The sequence below is a fragment of the Salvelinus namaycush genome, chromosome 9 (genome assembly GCF_016432855.1).
Source record: "Salvelinus namaycush isolate Seneca chromosome 9, SaNama_1.0, whole genome shotgun sequence".
Lineage (NCBI taxonomy): Eukaryota > Metazoa > Chordata > Actinopteri > Salmoniformes > Salmonidae > Salvelinus > Salvelinus namaycush.
In genome coordinates this window covers 51,773,475-51,788,853 of record NC_052315.1, presented here as the reverse complement: position 1 = coordinate 51,788,853, position 15,379 = coordinate 51,773,475, and positions in this window count along the sequence as shown.

Sequence of the window (15,379 nt, the reverse complement as noted above, 5' to 3'; positions counted from 1 at the left end):
TAATTGCAGTACATATTCTGCTGTTCTATCGTGCGTGCAGTGATGTCTGAGGGAGAGAAAAAAAACAGTGCTCTTTGTTTGCAGTAACTTCTTTGTTGTTGTTGTAATATTCCAAGCGAATGTGTCAGTTTCACCATTTTGGATTCCAGCTTTAATTACATTGATATGATATGAATGTCATTTAAGTCAAAATTGCAACTCGGCCACTCGAGAACATTCACTGTCTTGTTGGTAAGCATCTCCTGTGTATATTTGGCCAATAGGTTATTGTCCTGCTGAAATTGAATTCATCTCCCAGTATCTTGTGGAAAGCAGACTGAATCAGGCTTTCCTATAGGATTTTGCTTGTGCTTAACTCCATTCCGTACATTTTTTTTCCTGAAAAACTCCCCAGTCCTTAACGACTACAAGCATACCCATAACATGATGCAGCCGCTTGAAAATATGGAGAGTGATGTTGTATTGGATTTGCCCCAAACATAACACTTTGCATCAGGACAAAAAGTGAATTGCTTTGCCACATTTTTTGCAGTACTACTTTAGAGGATTTTTGCAAACAGGATGCATGTTTTAGAATATTTTTATTCTGTACAGTCTTCCTTCTTTTCACTCAATTCGGTTAGTATTGTGGAGTAACTACCATTAAACTCTGTAATTGATTTAAAATCCCCATTGGGCTCATGGTGATCGGTTTCCTTGCTCTCCAGCAACTGAGTTAGGAAGGAAGCCTGTGTCTTTGTAGTCACTGGGTGTATTGATACGCCATTCAAAGTGTAATTAATAACTTCACCCATGCTCAAAGGGATATTCAATGTCTGCTTTTTCTATTTTTACCCATCTACCAATAGGTGCCCTTCTTTGTGAGGCATTGGAAAACCTCCATGGTCTTTGACGTTGAGTCTGTGTTTGAAATTCACTGCTCGACTGAGGGACCTCATTCAAAAAACACTATTATTGCAGACAGAGTGAGCCCATGCAACTTCTTTTGTCACTTGTTAAGCACATTTTTACTCCTGAACTTATTTTGGCTTGACAAAACAAAAGGGTTGAATACTTTATTGACTCAAGACATTTCAGCTTTTTATTTTTAATTCATTTGTAAACATTTCTAAAAACATGTTCCTACTTTGACATTATGGGGTATTGTGTGTAGGCCAGTGAGAAAAAAATATAAATGTAATCCATTTAAAATGCAGGCTGTAACACAACAAAATGTGACAAAAGTCAAGGGGTGTGAATACTTTCTGAAGCCACTGTATATGTCTCCCTGCTGACCGTCACAAAGCATACATTATTTTATCCACCATTCCCAAGATACTCTAGATTGGCGGGCTCATGTAGGCTAATATAAACGGCGTAGCCTGCATAGATCATCTGGTGAGCTAAATCTCCATGGATCATGAGTTAAATGTAAAGGCAGCCGTAGGATCACCATTCACTCATCTCAACCGTATGCATGCTATAGGAGCATACACTGCATTCGGAAAGTATTCAGACCACTTGACTTTTTCCACATTTTGTAACGTTACTGCCTTATTCTAAAATGGATTAAATACATTTTTATCCTCATCAATCTACACACAATACCCCATAATTACAAAGCGAAAACAGGTTTTTAGAATTTTTAGCAAATGTATTACAAGTAGAAAACAGAAATACCTTTTTTACATAACTATTCGGACCCTTTGCTATGAGACTCGAAATTGAGCTCAGGTGCATCCTGTTTCCATTGATCATCCTTGAGATGTTTCTACAACTTGATTGGAGTCCACCTGTGGTAAATTCAATTGATTGGACATGATTTGGAAAGGCACACACCTGTGTATATGAGGTCCCACAGTTGACAGTGCATGTCAGAGCAAAGACCAAGCCATGAGGTCGAAGGAATTGTCCGTAGAGCTCAGAGACAGGATTGTGTCGAGGCACAAATCTAGGGAAGGTTACCAAAAAATGTATGTAGGATTGAAGGTCCCCAAGAACACAGTGGCCTCCATCATTCTTAAATGGAAGAAGTTTGGAACCACCAATATTCTTCCTATAGCTGGCCGCTTGGCCAAACTGAGCAATCGGGGGATAAGGGCCTTGGTCAGGGAGTTGACCAAGAATGCAATGGTCACTCTGACAGATCTATTGTGTGTAGATTGATCATGGGAAAAAAATTTTTTTATCCATTTTAGATTTTTTTTTATTTAACTAGGCAAGTTAGTGAAGAACAAATTCTTATTTTCAATGACGGCCTAGAAACAGTGGGTTAGCTGCCTTGTTCAGGGGCAGAACGACATATTTTTTTTTACCTTGTCGGCTTGATCTCGCAACCTTTCGGTTACTAGTCCAACGCTCTAACCACTAGGCTACCCTGCCGCCCCAGAATAAGGCTGTAACGTAATAAAATGTTGAAAATGTCAAGGGGTCTGAATACTTTCCGAATGCACTGTATATAGAGCATGAAGGGGTCCATGTTCTCCCCAATCCCCTCACCACAGCCCACTGACACGGTTCAGATTTACAACTGCAAAAATAATATGGATTTGGGGAAACTACTGCTCCATGACAGCCCTGGTTTGATTCCATTTGTCACAGGGAGGAACGGTACAGTACATTACTGCAACACTTCTTTCTGAATCCTACTAGATTAACGAGTCAGTGAAACATATTCCAAGAGCATGGTCGTTAAACTGTGATCCATCAAATTAGAGGTTGAGAGGCTTCAACGGGGGTTATTATATGTTCTAATACGGCCATTTCCACCGCATAATTGGACAGCTTAGTTAAGAAACATAGCACAACGAAAACCACTTATCCAACCACTTGGTGTGTGTGTGTGTGTGTGTGTGTGTGTGCGATCTTGTGTGTGTTTGTGCTCGTGTGCGTGTGTTCGTGAAGGAATTTGCCTGTGATGTGTGTGAAGGCAGACCTTGTTTATTAAAAAATTGTTGCGCTTTATTCCAACACTTGAACCTCATCGATGTTTTCACATTTTGACATTTGTATGTCTTGATCTATTCGCATCCTTGTGATTAATTAGTGCTAATCACGCGCTTATCAAGTATTACAACATTAGCTCTCCTTCTTCCTCAAACGAATGGAGAACCACCAACCCAGTGCATGTTTATTGAGGGAAGAGGAACAGGACAGTCTGACAGGCTGGTCCACGATGATGCTTAATCCTTAGGGTATGAAGGACCCAATGTGGTTGGTGCTGTATTTACTCAGGCAGGGAGCTGGCCATCCCTGTCTTTGATGACTAAACCTGAGGGTATAAAGGACCAGAGGAGGTGGTGCTGTTTTTACTCAGGCAGTGAGCTGGCCACCTATGTTGCTTGCTCTCAGTGTCCTCAAGACAGAGGGGAGCAGGGACTATCATTAACCTGACGATGAGGCCATTCTATTGTGTGTGATAGGATGGTACGTTGCCTTGCTTTATTGGGTGGGGTGAGGTCACTCTACTGGGCTGGGCATTTTATGTGTAAGGACAATAGCTTGCTTTGGTGTGTTTTTGTGTGTGTGTGCCTCTGGATATCCAGAGAGTGGGTAGGTGAGTGCACATGAAGGACAACAATGGCAAACAGCTGACCTGGGCAGAAAATGGTTATATTTTGTCATTTGAAAATTCAAACTTTTGAAATACTCGTTTATATAGAGTTTCAATGAAAAGGCAACTCATTTAATTGATTTTCAGGTTTCAGAAAACCAAATAATATTTGAAAGTATCTTGAATACCTCTCAGGAAAAACCAAATAATATTTGAATATATGCAAGTTATTTGAAACTAAACCAAAATAGTTATTTGATGGCTGCCAAATATTGGATGAAGAACCAAAAACCACAACAGTTAGTTGAATTAGTCTAAATATATGACCATTAGTATTATTTGGAGGGCTCTCAAATATCAAATCAAATCAAAGTTTATTTGTCACGTGCGCCGAATACAACAGGTGTAGACCTTACAGTGAAATGTTTACTTGCGTGCATGCATGTGTGTGCGCGTCTGTGTGTGTGTGTTGCTGCTGCGACGGTAACATCTGGCACTGATGCTGATGGTGTGGTAAACCTTTAGGCCAGTTTCAGGTGATAGATGGCACCTCTCACTACCTACCTTTCAGCAGCAGCCCAGCTAGCCAACCAGCACAGACCTGCTGTACACTCCTTTATAAAGACTACCAAAGTTTTACTGGAGATAGGGAGGGAAGGAAGGAGGGTGGGGGGGAGAGATGGAGAGAGGGAGGGAGAGTGGGAGAGCTAAAGGGAGGGAGCAGAGATGGCCCTCACTCACTCCCTTTTCATAAATATGAACATGTATACTTATCCCTCATGTGTTGACATGAAGATATGATTACCCTGCTGTACTGAATGGACATTGATTTATGTGATGTTGTCAAATATAACACTGAATATGAGTATAAGACACACTTAAAGGGAAATTCCACCCAAAAACCATATTTTGGTATTTGTTTCATTAGTCCATTGTTGACATAGTCCTAAATTGTTTAGCTTGTCAGCACTCAAGTTTTCAAGATATGTAACTTTAAAAAATACAGAAATCATCCCTGTGTCATGCATTGTGCATCATATGATGAGTGGTGCAGCGGTCTAAGGCACTGCATCGCACTGCTAGAGGCATCACTACGGACCCAGGTTTGATCCCGGGCTGTATCACATCCGGCCGTGATCGGGAGTCCCATAGGTTGACGCACAATTGGCCCAGTGTCATCCAGCGTAGCGGAGGGTTTGGCCATTTTTTTTTTTACTTGGCTCATCATGCTCTAGCGACTCCTCGTGGCAGGCCGGGCGTCTGCAAATCAAATGAAATGTTATTGGTCACATACACATGGTTAGCAGATGTTAATGCGAGTGTAGTGAAATGCTTGTGCTTCTAGTTCTGACTGTGCAGTATTATCTAACAATTAAGTAATCTAACAATTGTAATCTAAGTAAGTAAGATTACAAGTAATCTAACAATTCCACAACAACTACCTATTACACACAAATCTAAGTAAAGGGATGGAATAAGAATATGTACATATAAATATGTTGATGAGCAATGACAGAGCGGCATAGGCAAGATGCAATAGATGTTATAGAATACAGTATATACATATGAGATGAGTAATGCAAGATATGTAAACATTATTAAAGTGGAATTATTAAAGTGACTAGTGATCCATTTATTAAAGTCGCCAATGATTTTGTGCCTGTATGTAGGCAGCAGCCTCTCTGTGTCAGTGATGGATGTTTAACAGTCTGATGGCCTTGAGATAGAAGCTGTTTTTCAGTCTCTTGGTCCCAGCTTTGATGCATCTGTACTGACCTCGCCTTCTGGATGATAGCGGGGTGAATAGGCAGTGTCTCGGGTGGTTGTTGTCCTTGATGATCTTTTTGGCCTTCCTGTGATATCGGGTGCTGTAGGTGTCCTGGAGGGCAGGTAGTTTGCCCCTGGTGATGCGTTGTGTAGACCTCACTACCCTCTGGAGAGCCTTACGGTTGTGGGCGGAGCAGTTGCCGTACCAGGCGACGAAACAGCCCGACAGGATGCTCTCGATTGTGCATCTGTAAAAGTTTGTGAGGGTTTTGGGTGACAAGCCAAATTTCTTCAGCCTCCTGAGGTTGAACTTCTTCACCACATTGTCTGTGTGAGTGGACCAATTCAGTTTGTCTGTGATGTGTACGCTGAGGAACTTAAAACTTTCCACGTTCTCCACTGCTGCCCCGTCGATGTGGATAGGGGGATGCTCCCTCTGCTGTTTCTTGAAGTCCATGATCATCTCCTTTGTTTTGTTGAGTGAGAGGTTTCTTTCCTGACACCACACTCCGAGTGCCCTCACCTCCTGTCTAGTTGTTGTTGGTAATCAAACCCACTCCTGTCATCTGCAAACTTGATTGAGTTGGAGGCATGCATGGCCACGCAGTCATGGGTAAACAGGGAGTACAGGAGGGGGCTGAGCACGCACCCTTGTGAGGCCGCAGTGTTGAGGATCAGCGAAGTGGAGATGTTGTTTCCTACCTTCACCACCTGGGGGCGGCCCGTCAGAAAGTCCAGGACCCAATTGCACAGGGCGGTGTTTAGACCCAGGGCCTCAAGCTTAATGATGAGCTTGGAGGGTACTATGGTGTTGAATACTGAGCTGTAGTCAATGAACAGCATTCTTACATAGGTATTCCTCTTGTCCAGATGGGATAGGGCAGTGTGCAGTGTGATGGCGATTGCATCGTCTGTGGACCTTTTGGGGCAGTATGCAAATTAAAGTGGGTCTAGGGTGGTCGTTAGGTGAACGGTGTTTCCTCCGCCACATTGGCGCGGCTCGCTTCCGGGTTAAGCGGGCGGTAAGAAGCGCGGTTTGGCGGGTCATGTTTCAGAGGACGCATGACTCGACCTTCGCCTCCCAGGTCCGTTGGGGAGTTGCAGCGATGAGACGAGATCAAAATTGGGGAGAGAATGGAACGGGGAAAAAAATCGAAACAACTGTATATGGGTGAACTATAGCATCAAACAGGTGCTGCCTTTCAAATGGTGCCTATGTAGTACTGAGCGCCTTTCCCAGACACTAAATCAACAACAACGTGCATGCGAATGAAGGCTCTAGATAAACAACCATCACTCATTGCCAGATGAGTTGTTTTAATTTGTGTACAGAAACAAGGCTGTGTTTTAGCTGACAGTTTTAGAAGGCTGCCAACCAGCTTATCGGCTGATTCATTCCATCGCCTTCAGATTCAGAACAACACAAACAAAACAATAATCATAAATCCATCTAATGTGGATGAAAGGGCATTTCTGATCTAGTCGAAATAAAGGAGAGCCAATCTGTGGGTGGGTGGGTGACTGGCAGATGGTAGCTGGTAGCCATAGAGACAAAGGAGGAAAAGTAGTCCCTGAGTCCGAAGAATAGAATACGTTTTTTTTGTGTTCCATCTCTGAGAGGTCTGATGGTGGGCTTTTCTGGGCTATGACTGCTGTACACACCCACCCATTCGCACGCACGCACGCACAATCACCCACCCACCCACACAGACACACACATGCATACACACGCACATTTTAATGGATGGGATACTAGGAGGATACTAGGATACTAGGATACTAGGAGGCTGGAATGGGGCTTGACAGAGTGCCTTGCTAAGGGCCGTGGTCGCTCTCCCAGTGCCTGATCATAATTGATGGATGACTGTGGAACCCGGCACTGACAGGCTGGTTGCCTGGCCTTTACCCTCTGCCAGCTCAACCCTTACATGTGTGAAATAGCCAATTACTGACACGCCTATTGAAAGTAATAGGCCAATGAGCAAATGGCTACTGTGGGACATTGGTTGCAGAGGTTGTAGCTATATGGAGGAGGCCTAAGATAAAGTTCTGCTTGAAACAGCTGCTGCCCTACCCACACATCCCCGACCTGGCTGAATACTCTTGGGGAGGAAGAGAGAGCGGGTCTGCGTCACAAATGGCACCCTATTCCCTTTATAGCGCACTACTTTTGACAAGAGCTTTAGAAGGCCCTGGTCAAAAGTAGTGCACTATATAGGAAATAGGGTGCCATTTGGGATGCAAGGTCAGGGATTTCTCTTTTTCCATAACCACAATGTCCCTCCTATCCGCCCGTCCTGTATTGACTTAAAGTTTATGATCCATGATACAATCATGTTATACAGGAGCTAATTTAAAGGAATAAATCCTCCTTTTAGAGCCTGCTAAATGGATAATGGAAACAGCAGCGCTCGTAGATTCTTGGGCAAGCATTAAATACTTCTTTCTGCCAGGAATGGAGAGTCATACAGCCAGGCCCTCCATGGAGAGTGGGAGAGTGGGTCTGCGTTCAAAATGACACCCTTTTCACTATATATTGCATTACTTTTGACCAGAGCCCCTATGGGCCCTGATCAAAAGTAGTGCACTATATAGGGAATAGGGTGTCATTTGGTAAATGGCTGGGCGAGCTCATGCTAGCCAGCACCTAGCATATTGACAGAACGATCTATCTTTATAAGGGACAGTAGGGCTGGGAATTGCCAGGGACCTCAAGATACGATATTATCATGATACTCAGGTGCCGATACGATATGCATTGCGATTCTCACAATTCTCACGATTTCTAAATGTGTTGCGATTTGATGTTCCAAACATATTGCTCACTATATGTCAGCTGCAGAGAGACAAGAGAGAGAGAACGAGAAAATGTGTTTTGATCAATCAGGGAAATAAGTGCGTATAACTTGTTTGCTAACTATTTATAAAGAAGATGACGAACAAGCTATAGGATGACAAATACTGGAGTTTTGCCGCAGGTTAGCTAACACTACCTACAGTTTATTTCATCATTTTTCAGAAGGGGGGGAATCAGAGAAGGAGCGCGAGATGGAGGAGAGAGTGAGATAAGGAGAGGGAGTGAGTGAGAGAGGGGGGGGGGTAGAGTGTAATGGAGAGAGACGGGAAGATAGGGACAAACAGAGAGAGGCGAGAGAGAGAGATAAAGAGGGGGGAGAGAGAAAGGGGAAGAGTGAGCCAGAGAGGGAGAGAGAGAGAGAGAGAGAGAGGTTCTAGTGAGTAGGTTGTGTTGTAAAGTATGGTGGACAGGGATGGGGAATGGGGGCCACTGACTCTGCCTCTGTAATTGGACAGGTTATTTTTACACAATGCAGGCGTCCCATTCTGCTCTATACAGTGAAAAAGTACACTATTCATACCCCTCGACTTATTCCATATCTTGTTGTGCTACAGCCTGAATTCAAAATTGATTGTCTTTCTCACCCATCTACACACAATACCCCATGATGACAAAGTGAAAACAAGTTTTTAGAATTATTTGCAAATGTATTGAAAATAAAATAACGCTTTGTATTTAGGACATAGTTATTTTTTTCAAAATGTTTTGCAGTTTTACTTTAGTGCCTTATTGCAAACAGCATGCATGTTTTGGAATATTTGTATTCTGTACAGGCTTCCTTCTTTTCACTCTGTCACTTAAGTTAGTATTGTGGAGTAACTATGTTATTGATCTGATCCATCCTCAGTTTTCTCCTATCACAACCATTAAACTCTCTAACTAATTTAAAGTCACCATTGGCCTCATGGTGAAATCCCTGAGTGGTTTCCTTCCTCTCCAGCAACTGAGTTAGGAAGGACACCTGTATCTTTGTAGTAACTGTGTGTATTGATACACCATCCAAAGTGTAATTAACTTTTAATTTTTTGAACCATCTACCAATAGGTGCCCTTCTTTGCAAGGCATTGGAAAATCTCCCTGTTTTTTCTCTTGAGTCTGTGTTTGAAATGCACTGCTCGACTGAGGTACCTTACATATATATTTGTATGTGTGGGTTAGAGAGATGAAGAAGTCATTCCAAAATCAATGTTTAGCACTCTTATTAAACACAGAGTGAGTTCATGAAAATTATTATGTGACTTGTTAAGCACATTTTTACTCCTGAATGTATTTAGGCTTGCCATAACAAGGAGGTTGAATATTTATTGACTCAAGACATTTCAGCTTTTAATTTCTAATTAATTAGTACAAATGTTTGAAAACATAATTCTCCTTTGACATTATGGGGTATTGTGTGAAAGGCAGTGATACAAAATCTCAGTTTTAATCCATTTTAAATTCAGGCTGTAACATAACAACATGTGAAAAAAGTAAAGGGGTGTGAACACTTTCTGAAAGGACTGTATATATTTTTTCTCTCGCTCTCTCTCTCGCTCTCTCAACTCTCTCAACTCTCTCTCTCAACTCTCTCTCAACTCTCTTCAGCCAGCTTCCCTAATCTCATTACGATACTATTTTAATTACATGACTGATGCAGTGAAGCTTCTTATTTGGAAAGAATACATTGATTTGGCACAGCCTGCTCTTGATGTAACCGTAGCCAAATCATTCCTTTCTAATTTCATTTTAGGTTGGCTCTCCACTCAATTGGTGTGTCTATTGGATGCAAAGTGTACTCGACATAGTGTGATGGTGTGCACATTGTAGGTTTGCTAATTAGCATCGTTCATTCAATAAAGGGAATTCATGAAATACCAAATGAATATCAACTTGGACACAAGTTGGACACAGATCCTTGGACACAGATTGTACACTGTATTTGTCTCACAAGTTCATTCTTTGAACTCAGCTCTTGAAAAAGATGACTTCAGACAACAGAAAATATGTGTGTTCAATTGTTCTGCTTTTGCACATCGTAGTCATCTGCACCTGTAGTCACCAATTCTGTTTAAGCCAATCATCTTCCAACTCAACCTACTGGTGAATGACTGAGTGAGTGATATCTGTGGCTGGGTAGTGTTGCGTCCGTGTGTGGTCAGTCAGTGGACCTCGGGCACTGTTGGGATCTACTTTAGATCCATCACGCAGGGTTTTGATTGGCAGAGGAAATGGGGCCTGGGATTGGACAATGTCAGTGATGTGTGGGTGTGGGGGAGGGGTTGTGCATGGTGTGTGTGTGTCTGTACTTGCTTGTGCGCATGCATGTGTCCCGACCTGCCTGCGTGTGTACGCGTGCATAAGTGTCTGCGTACACAATGTTCGTGCTTGTGTGTGTGTGTTCTGCTCCGTTCATTAGACAGGGGCAGAGCTGGTGAAATGCCCGCCTGACCTTCCCCTGACCCCTCCAACACAATTACACCTAAAGGCCTCCACTTTGGTTATTGATGCCTGTCCTCACTGACAGACCACAGCAGAGCAGCTCCACCCTCACCCGGTTACCTTACCTGCATCCCAAATGGCACCCTAATCCCTATGCAGTGCACAACTGTTGACCAGGGCTCATAAGGATGGAAGATGGGAGTTATATGGCGCCATGGAGAGTGATTGATTGTCAATAGTTGATTGCACCGGGTTGATTGGGTTATAAATAGGTTTTAGAATAGGGTGGAGGGATGAAACTGATACAGTAACAAACTACATGTTATGGTAATTCCTTGTCAAATTGTCCAGATATGTGCTTTGCATCGGTCAACTCAAATAGGACAACAGATGCAGTAGCCGACTACCCATTAGGATGTATAATACGCACTCTGGAAATGTCTGAACCTCTTTCTCACTGTCTGAAACTCAGAAATGGGAGTGTGAGTGAAATGAACACCTGCGTGTTATGCTGAAGCAATGTCTCTCTCTATACCAGCGAAGGGGAGAAGGGAGAGTAACGTGCTTAAGGGGTGTTATTTAGTGAATCTTACATTTCTAGTTAGCTGGGCCTTTCCTTTACCTCTACTTACATTAATTGCGTACCTGCTGTGTGTGCATGTGTGTGTGTGCCTGTTGGCTTGGCACGTTGAATCACCCTGCTGTGTTGCAGCAGTTGGGATATAACCCAGAGTTAGGACTAGTACTCAGAAGTTTGTCCTAAATTGCACCCTTTTCTCTATATAGCGCACTACTTTTGACCTGTACCAATTGGGTTTCGGTCAAAAGTAGTTCACTATGTAGGGAATAGGGTGCAATTTGGAACCCAGGGATCTGGGGAAGAAAGCCTGCTGCTTTTTGTTATCTTCTTATATTTTTCATTTTTTCCCACAGCAGGCTGGCAATAAGCCCATGTTCAGCCTATTGATTTTGTACACCTCCTCTTGTAAAATGAAACCTGGAATTGTTTTTTCCTCCTCTCACTTTGGAGGTTACAGCTTTCGACAAACTTTATATAGTGTGATTTATATAACGCTTCTATTCTCCTGTAGTCCAAAGGCCACCCATCAAAAATCTGTTGTTCCGTGAAACAAAACCTGCAAAATTCAACAATATTGTGTATATAATGTTATGAGCATGAACACTGTCTAATTCTAAACTTGTATCAAATTTACAATATTTAGTATTTAATTGCCAAGCAACGTTCCCGACGTTGTTACTTTTGTTGCATGCTGCCGCACAGAACACAATAACTCATTGTGCGTTCGGTGTTTGTCCTTGCATAAGCTCAAGCAACACATGTTACTGGTCCTTCACTGATCCAGATGAACTCCAAAATGAGGAAATATTCAGTCCCGTCAGCTACGTACTGTAAAGCGCTGTTCTGGCATCTGAGAAAAATCAATTTAGCGCGTTTCAATAATAATGAGAAAATGGCGCCGGAGGTGATGAATGCCATTTTACGGGCACCTAACTAACTGTGCTATTTTGTGTTTTTTTTCCCGGATTGTTTGTAACTTTGTAATGTTGCTGCTATTGTCTCTAATGACCGAAAGGAGCTTCTGGATATCAGAATAGCGATTACTCCCCTCGAACAACAGCCAGTGAAATTGCAGGGCGCCAAATTCAAAACAACAGAAATCCCATAATTAAAATTCCTCAAACATACTAGCATTATACACCATTTTAAAGATACACTTCTTTTAAACATGCCAAACGATGTTTAAAATCAATCCTCTGGTTGTTTTTGTCATAAATAATCAATAATATTTCAACCGGACAAAAGCTTCGTCAATAGAAAAAGAGAAACAAGAAAGGCGCGTTCCCGATCAGGCGCAAGACTCATGTCTGGAAATTTCCACTGGCCACTGATTGAAAGTGCTGTATCTCCCTTATTTTTCAGAGTAAAAGCCTGAAACAATGCCTAAAGACTGGCCACATGTAGAGGAAGCCATAGAAATCGTGAATTGGGTCCTAAGTCTATGTATGGTGGATAGACTTTCAATGGAAAAACAGCCTTTCAAAATAATAGTACTTCCTGGTTGGATCTTCCTCAGGTTTTCACCTGCCATATCAGTTCTGTTATACTCACAGACATTCTTTTAACAGTTTTGGAAACTTTAGAGTGTTTTCTATCCAAATATATTTATATCCTAGCTTCTAGGCCTGAGTAGCATGCAGTTTAATTTGGGCACGCTTTTCATCCAAAATTCCGAATGCTGCTCCCTACCCTAGTGAAGTTAAGGAGTCCGACGAGAAGGATATACTGTGTCTCCGAGACCAGGCCCAAATCACCGTCAGTCGCGTGAAGAAAAGACGGAGGTATAGGGGGCGGAGATTGGGGTGCCTTGAGATAATTTGTCAGCGAGTGGGTAACCCGTCTCTACCATCCGTTCCATTGGCAAACGTGCAATCACTGGAGAATAAACTGGATGAGCTCCGTTCGAGACTACCCTACCAATGGGACAGTCAAAACTGTAATATCTTATGTTTCACCGAGTCGTGGCTGAACGACAACACGGATAATATACAATTGTCTGGGTTTTCCGTGCATCGGTAGGAGAGAACAGCCATGTCTGGTAAGACGAGGGGTGGTGTTGTGTGTCTATTTGTCAATAACAGCTGGTGCGTGATGTCTAATATTAAGGAAGTCTCGAGGTATTGCTCACCTGAGGTAGAGTACCTCATGATAAGCTGTAGACCACACTATCTACCAAGCGAGTTTTCATCTATATTTTTAATAGCCGTCTTTTTACCACCACAAACCGATGCTGGCACTGAGACCGCATTCAACGAGCTGTATAAGTCCTAAGCAAAGAAGAAAATACTCATCCCGAAGCGGCGCTCCTAGTGGCCAGGGACTTTAATTCAGCTAAATTTAAATCAGTTTTATCTAATTTCTACCAGCATGTCACATGTGCAACCAGAGGGGAGGAAAAACTCTTTACTCCACACACAGAGACACATACAAAGCTCTCCCTTGCCCTCCATTTGGAAAATCTGACCATAATTCTATCCTCCTGATTCCTGCTTATAAGCAAAAAGTAAAGAAGGAAGTACCAGTGACTTGCTCAATATGGAAGTGGTCAGATGACGCGGATGCTACAGGACTGTTTTGCTAGAACAGTATGTTCCCGGGATTCATCCACTGGCATTGAGGAGTATACCCCTTCAGTCACTGGCTCCATTAATTAGTACATCGACGATGTCGTCCCCACAGTGACAGTACTATGCCCTCAGACGAACCATCAAACAGGCATAGCGTCAATACAGGACTAAGATTGAATCCTACTACACCAGCTCTGATGCTCGTCAGATGTAGCAGGGCTTGCAAACTATTATGGACCACAAAGGGAAACCCAGCCGGGATCTTCCCAGATGGGCTAAATGTCTTTTATGCTCGCTTTGAGGCAAGAAACACGCTCTCCATAGCCGATTTGAGCAAGACCTTTAAACAGGTCAATATTCACAAAGCCGCGGGGCCAGACGGATTACCAGGACGTGTACTCAGAGCATGCGTGGACCAAGTGTCTTCACTGACATTTTCAATCTCTCCCTGACCGAATCTGTAATACCTACATGTTTCAAGCAGACCACCATAGTCCCTGTGCCCAAGAAAGCGAAGGTAGCCTGCCTAAATGACTACCGCCCTGTAGCACTTACGTCGGTAGCCATGAAGTGCCTCGAAAGGCTGGTCATGGCTCACATCAACACCATCATCCCAGAAACCCTAGACCCACGTCAATTTGCATACCGCCCCAACAGATCCACAGATGACGCAATCTCAATCGCACTCCACACTGCCCTGTCCCACCTGGACAAAAGGAACATCTATGTGAGAATGATGTTCATTGACTACAGCTCAGCATTTAACACCAGCGTACCCACAAAGCTCACCACTAAGCTAAGGACCCTGGGACTAAACACCTCCCTCTGCAACTGGATCCTGGACTTCCTGGCGGGCCCACCCAGGTGGTAAAGGTAGGCAACAACACATCTTCCACCCTGATCCTCAACATGGGGGCCCATCAGGGGTGCGTGCTTATTCCCCTCCTATATTCCCTGTCCACCCACGACTGCGTGGCCAAGCATGACTCCAACACCATCATTAAGTTTGCTGGTGACACAACAATGGTAGGCCTGATCACCGGCAACGATGAGACAGCCTTTAGGGAGGAGGTCAGAGACCTGGCAGTGTGGTGCCAGGACAACAACCTCTCCCTCAACGTGAGCAAGACAAAGTAGCTGATTGTGGATGACAGGAAAAGGAGGGCCTAACACGCCCCCATTCACATCGATGGGACTGTAATGGAATGGGTTGAGTTTCAAGTTCCTTGGTGTCCACACCACCAACAAACTATCATGGTCCAAACACACCAAGGCAGTTGTGAAGAGAGCATGACAACGCCTTTTCCCCACAAAGAAGACTGAAAAGATTTGACATGGGTCCCCAGATCCTCAAAAAGTTTGAGAGCATCCTGACCGGTTCCATCACTGCCTGGTATGGCAACTGCTCGGCCTGCGACCGCAAGTTACTACAGAGGGTAGTGCGAACGGCCCAGTATATCACTGGGGCTAAGCTTCCTGCCATCCAGGGCCTGTGTCAGAGGAAGGCCCAAAAAATTGTCAAAGACTCCAGTCACCCAAATCATAGACTGTTCTCTCCACTACCAAATGGATAACGGTACCGGAGCGCCAAGTCTAGGTCCAAAAGGCTCCTTAACAGCTTCTACCCCCAAGCCATAAGACTGCTGAACAATTAATCA